The sequence below is a fragment of the Hemitrygon akajei genome, unplaced genomic scaffold, assembly GCF_048418815.1.
Source record: "Hemitrygon akajei unplaced genomic scaffold, sHemAka1.3 Scf000090, whole genome shotgun sequence".
Classification (NCBI taxonomy): Eukaryota; Metazoa; Chordata; class Chondrichthyes; order Myliobatiformes; family Dasyatidae; genus Hemitrygon; species Hemitrygon akajei.
The window spans coordinates 2,287,583-2,294,444 of NW_027331976.1; positions in this window are offsets into that span (position 1 = coordinate 2,287,583).

Here is a 6,862-nt window from a genome sequence, read left to right on the forward strand (position 1 = left end):
GGGAAATACATGGCAGAACATTTCCAAATGAAATTCTGAAACCGATTCAGCTATTACAGAGCCTTGTAAATGTACCCAGTGCTCAACACCTGGTTCACTTAATTCAGTATTACAACCAGCGATTGTGATCAATTTAACTGGGAATGTTTATTTGTGAATCACATGCTCCTGTTTCTCAGCAGAGGCCAGAAAACAAAAAATATAGTAAAATACGAAAGCCGTTCAGGATTATTCATGTCCTTTTGCTCAGTACTTCGTTGAACCACCTCTCCCAGCAGTTACAGCCAGTAGTCTTTTTGGACACGACTCTGCTAGTTTTGCACAGCGTGATGGAGGAAGATGTCCCACACCTCCTTGCAAAAGTGCTCAGTCTGTGTCAGGTCAGATGCGCAGCCGCGGTGGACAGCATCTAGAGGTCCTGCCGGAGATTTTCCATCGGGTTCTGTTCAGGACTCTGAGTGGATGACTCAAACACATCAATGTTCTTCATTTGAAGCCCCTCCACGGTTGCTCTGGCAGAGTGATTTGGGTTGTTGATCTGCTCAAAGAAATCTCTCTCCCCAGCTTAAGCTTTCTGACTGAGGTAAGCAGGTTCTCATCCAGGATCTCTCTATGTTTAGCACATTCATCTTCTCATCAATCCTGATCTGATTTCCAGTCCCTGCTGTTAAAATGCATCCCTATAGGATGATGGCAACGTAACACGCATTAGTAAGAACATATTTTTGCCCATCGAGACTTTGCGAAGCGTCACTTACAACATACTGCATGGGTGTGGAAGTAGGTCTTATGCTAGGATCAGACTGAAGTAGAAATCTTTGGCCTCAGCAATAAGCAGTTTCTGTGGCGTAGATCTAATACTGTACATTAGACAGACAATACCATCCCTACTGTAAAGTGAGGTGAAGGGAGCGACTTGCTGTGGAGATGCTTTTCAGCAGCAGAGATTGGAAATCTGGTCAGGACTGTTGAGAAGATGAATGCTGGTGAGTACAGAGAGTTCATCCGTAAAATCCTCTGGCAGGAAGTTTAAACTGGGTAGGAAGCTCGTCTTTCAGCAGAACAACATCCCAAATCACGTTGCCTGAGCAACTGTGGAGTGGCTTCGTATTTTTTGCTTGTATTCTATATTACAGATGCGGTCATTTACTACTTCGCAATATTTTATGTTCCCAGTGTTCATTAGCGAGGTGACATGCGGTAACTTCTCGACCTTTACTGAATGAAGTATGTTAATCAGAGCAAACCTTCCTGTGCAGTGGCAATCCAGTAACATTTAGAGTGAAGAAGCTGGAATGGCAAACACATTAACAATCAGCATGTTCAAATTTTGTCTCAAAGGCACTTCCATAATACAAATGTGCTCAGAATCACTTGCATAATAACTTGGTTGCTTCAATGATTAATTGCTGATTGTTAATTCGTATTACTTCTCAATAAGAGGGAATGCAGCTTAATAATGTTTCAACAAAATATGTGAACCGACATAGTGAAGACATACAACTCAGCTTTCCGTGAAACTGCCCCCCCCCCTTCTTTTGTTTCATTCTTTACCTTCTGGCATTGGGTCTCGATGTTGATCAATATCAGAATCAGAACCAGGTTTAATATCAGCGGCGTATGTCACGAGATTTATCAGCTTCATAGCAACAGTACAATGAAAGACATGATAAATAAGTACAGGGAAGAAAAATCCAAGCTACATTAAGTTTATATATTTCTATTAACCAGTTAAGTTAACATAAATAGTGCAGAAAAAAAAATTAGTGAGGTCATGTTCATCAGTTCAATATCTATTTAGCAATCGGTTGGCAGATGGGAAGAAAGCTGTTCCTAAATCGGTGAGTGTGTGCCTTCAGGCTTCTGTACCTCCTTCCCAACTGTAACAATGAGAAGAGGACACGTCCTGGGTGGTGAGGATCCACAATGATGGACACCATCTTCCTAAGGCACTGCTCCATGAAGATGTCTTGTACACTACGGAGGCTGGTACCCATGATGGTGCTGACTAATTTTACAAGTTTCTGCAACTTACTTCGATCTTGTTCAGTAGCCCCTCCCATATCAGACGGCGTTGCAGCCAGTCCGAATGCTCTATCTACGGTACACTTGCAGATATTTTCGAGTGTTTTAGTTGATAAACCAAATCTCCTCAAACTCCCAATGAAATATTGCCGCTATCTTGGCTTCTTTATAGCTGCACAAATACGTTCCGTTCAGGTTAGGCCCGCAGATATACTGACACCCTGAAACTTGAAGTTGCTCACTCTCTCCACTTCTGACCCCTCTGTGAGGATTGGTTTCTGTTCCCTCGTCTTGTCCTTTCTGAACTCCACTAACAGCACCGGCGAGCTTCCCTGTGTGGAATTCAGCGAGTTCTCAACGTCTGCACGGGACACGCTGAAACGAGAGTTAAAAGCTGGGAGCTGACGGTTCGTTTAAAGCGAACAATGGGTTGTTTTCCTTCTGTAAGAAGCAAGAGGCACGTTCTTAGATGCAAAATATTTTCGATGTTACTGTCAGGCGACTGCAGGGACGTGGAAAAGTAGTGTCAGTTTGCAGTACTCAGAGCAAAGTGTATAAATCATTTACTGGAAAATGTATAGTGATGCAAAAGAACGTGGAATTAGAAGTCCCGCAGTTGCAGGATTGTGAGCTGAACTAAATTTGACTTTCCCAGTTTGATGTTGGAGTCTCGGCCCGAAACGACGACTTTTTATTGGTTAAACAGACGCGCCCTCACCTGCCGCGTTCTACTGGAGTGTTTGTGTGTGTCGCTCGGGTACCTTGTAGAGCATTTCGAGAAATTAGAATAACAGTGCAGATCGTTCATCTGGCTTATACACTTTACAGTGGCTATCAATAATAATCCCGGTTGCTCAGCTGATAGAAAATAAAATTCCTTGGCTTGATACAAAATAGTATCATCTGTTGCAATGTATGCTGACTGCTTCAGTCCTTTTCACCTGGTGGAAGGAAGCCATGTGCCCAGAGAGAGTGTTTTTTCCCTTCACATACACACGGTGCATTTCAGCCTCCCTTCACTACCCTCTGTTTAATGCCTTCTGTATCACCAGGACTCTCAATTTTATTAATCAAACTGGAAGTTGGAGATAGTGCAGAGAGAAAAAAGAAAAATCAGAGAAAACCAGCTCGAATTCCCTCTACTGAACCATTGGACAGATGTTATTAATCTGAGGAAAGATTGGTTTCCTGAAACTTTAAATGTGATTGCCTCCTCAGAGACAACGACTGTCCCACTGAAAATCTCCAGCATTTCTTGTTTGTTCTTCAGGTTTCTAAAATGTAAAATTTTTGTTTTGCCTGCGCGTTTTATTTTGTCTTTTTTCTTAGCAAGGTCCAGAAATTCAGAGTGACAAGCGGGTAACCAATTCAGCACCCGCCTTCAATCCTTAGTAGTGGGGAAAAAATTGTATTGGCGTGTTATAATGATGACAGGTGAGCACGGGGTAAACTTTTAATTCGTAGTATCACTAAGGGCAGGTCAAACACCAAGAAATATTCTGTCACCTGACAAGTTAATTGGTGAAGTCGAGAGACAAACGACAGAAATCTCTAGCGATAATAAGATATACAGGTTGTAACTAATCCCATTGGAACATTGATAGGCCTAAATAGAGGAGACATGGAGAGGACATTTATGGAAGTGAGGGAATCTAGGACCAGAGGACACAGAGCAGGAGGATGCCTATTTACTGAAAAGTTGAGGAGGAATTTCTCAAGCGAAAGGTTGGTGACTATGTGGAATCCATTTGCCTCAGACGTTTATGAAAGCTAACCCATTGGGTATATTTAAAGGGGAGGTTGATGTGTCCTTCATTGGTCAGGGTGTCAAAGGTTACGGGGATAAGGAGGGAGAAGGGGTTGAGAGGGATAACGAATTAGCCACGATGGAATGGGGGAGCAAACTCGATCTGTCGAATGCCCCAATCTGCTCCCATGTCTCCTGGTCTTATGGCTTTATGGGAGCGATAAGGAAGCGGCCAGTCGATTCCGTAAGGGTCCGAAGGGTCAGAGGTCAGGGGAGAACTGCAGAGACCCGGAAGTGGAAAGCCGGCGGCGGACTGCGATCCTACTCTTCGCCGTTCGATACTTCATCAGAGATGATTAGTTTCAAAGCGGAATTGTAGATTGGATAATGTTATCAAGCCCGTTGTCATTGTGACAATGGGAAAAATGGAAAATCCGGGAGATGATCAGCAGGTTTGTCGGCATCCATGGGAAGAGTAAGAAAAGAAAGAGAGTTTCAGGCCGAGGAGCCTTTCTCAGAACTGGGAAGGAGACAACGTTCAATCCCTTGATGCCCATTTCTGGCCAGGTTTCCCGCCTCTGATGTTCCCTCAGCGTCTTTCATTCAATTTCATCATTGCCGGTTACATCTGAGAGTGAAGGAGAGCCCAGGGGATGTCCTGCTCTGTATGTTGCTCATCCTGTATCCATCCGTTTGTCCATTCCATTCATCCATTGACCAGTAACATTGCCGAGAGCCTCTCCCTCTGACTACCCCGTGTCCACTCGGAGAGCGGTCCCCCTTACACACTCACCCTGTAGCAGCAAGAGCCGACTAAAACTATCAACCAGTTCCGAACAACGGCTTCGAGGTAATACATTAACTAGACTTCTCTTCCATCAGCTAAGACCTCAGAGCCAAATTCTGGTAGAACATTTGTCCTGGGTCAAGAATTTCAGAAACCGTATTGTTTTGTAACTTTAGTCATTTCAGTCCTAATTTTTTACATCCTAATGTTCAAAGTTCAAAGTAAATTTGTGATCAAATATGAATATCTGTTATCTGCCAAGTACAATCCTGATTTGATGCAGACGGACGTGAGAAGCACCGAGGAACATCTGGTGAAACTTCTGAAATGCCTGTTACGCTGCCGCTGCTACTGTGCGATCAAAAAAATCTCTGGAGAGGAAGACCTCGAATCCTCGGCTTTGCCTGTTGCTTGGCGGCCGGGGCTGGGGTCGAAGCGCTCGACAGAGATGGTGCTCGGTGTCGGAGGCTCGAAGTTTTCGGATGGACTCAGAGTTGGCTGTGGTCGGGTGCTGCATCGGCAAGTTTGCGGCGCTAGTTCATGGCAGGAAGAGTTTCTCTTCCTTCTACCGTCTGCGTTAGATGATGGGTTATCAGGGACTTTGAGACTTTTTTTGTTACCGTGCCCATGGTCAGCTCTTTATCAAATTACGGTATTGCTTTGCACTGTTGTAACTATATGTTATAATTATGTGGTTTTTGTCAGTTAGTCTTGGTCTGTCTTGTGTTTCTGTGATATCATACTGGAGGAACATTGTATCATTTCTTAATGCATGCTTTTCTAAATGTCAATAAACGAGGACTGAGTGTCCTCATAATCTGATCTAATCTAATATCACCATATACCACCCTGGGGTTCGTTTTCGTGCAGGCATTTTCAGAAATATGAAGAAATACTATATAATTCATCATTATCACAGCAGAGTAAAGCAAAGTTCTGACTCCATATCTGTTTTCCCTTCTCTGCCGCCCAGTGAACATAGTTTCTTCAAGTATATCGCCGGAGGAACAGATCCCAATAATTACAGGGATTCTGAATTTATCTTAAAAGTCGCTTGGATATATGTTACAGTACTAAAGTTTGTGCTCGAACACATTTATATATGGAGTAACACAGTCTAAGTTCAGAGAACAGTTCATAGCCTTAGTTAAATGGCCAGTGATCACAATTGTACGCTTAATCAGGAGACAAAACAACTGACGGCAGCCAATGGCCCCGGACTGTGATGTGATACTGAACTCCAGATATTGTGACAATAATAACTCGCTGAAAATAATACCGATAGCGACCAGAATGTTAATTCAACAGAGGCCATAATGTGAGATCGACAATTTCACTGTTTATGCTTTGGAGCAGTCACATTTCAAGATTCATGATTCAGGTTTAACGATTGAATAATGTCATTCTCTGTAGAGAAGTGTCAGGAGAACAAAGTGTTTGTTACTCCAGATCTGATGTAGCACAAAAAAACATAAAATATAAAATACACTTCAGGATATCAGGATTTAACTCTCGGGAATTACTTTCACCAAAGAAACCAGGAATCAGCAACCCATGCAAACAGACAAAATTCTGATAAGGATTATACACCAGTAAATTTAAATGAGGAAACGACGCAGAAAAACGGAGACATCATCACTATTGAGGAAAACGTTAACCAATGAAAGAGTCTGACTCTCCATGGAAGACATCCCCACAGTCTGAGCAGACTAGATGTCGACAAGGAGGCGTCGAACGCCTCGCTCAGGGATGGAGATCTCTTCCCAGAAACAGAAGTGTTCCTTGTAGCAATACAGAACCAGGTGGTTAACACAAAAAATACCAAAAATACATAATAAAAGACCAACAAGTTCAGAGATGATAAATGAAGAAAACGTCAAGAAACAATCCAACAGATTGCAGGATACTGTAGAAGATTGACATTATCTGCACTTTTACGGCACCTTTCTCTGTCTCTGTCATTGATGGGTGTAGCCTGGTTGACTACACGCTGGGGAGTTCTGACTCCCCGTTACAGACCCCTCTTCTCCGCTGTCGGACAGTTTCCAGATCAAGCAGTGATACAGCTTGTTCGGATTCTCTCTACTGCGCAGCTGCAGAATGACGTCAGCATGGATGTGCGAAGCCCAGCTCGCTTCATCCTCCTCAGAAGGTGGGGGTGTCGGTGAGATTCCCTGACTGTGTCGGATGTGTTCCGGGACCATAAGAGCAGACAGGCTTTCTCCAGACTGTTTCTGTAATGAGTTTTATACTTCCTTTACTGCTGCTCAGTGATGGACTGGGAGGGGCTTACAGCGATAATC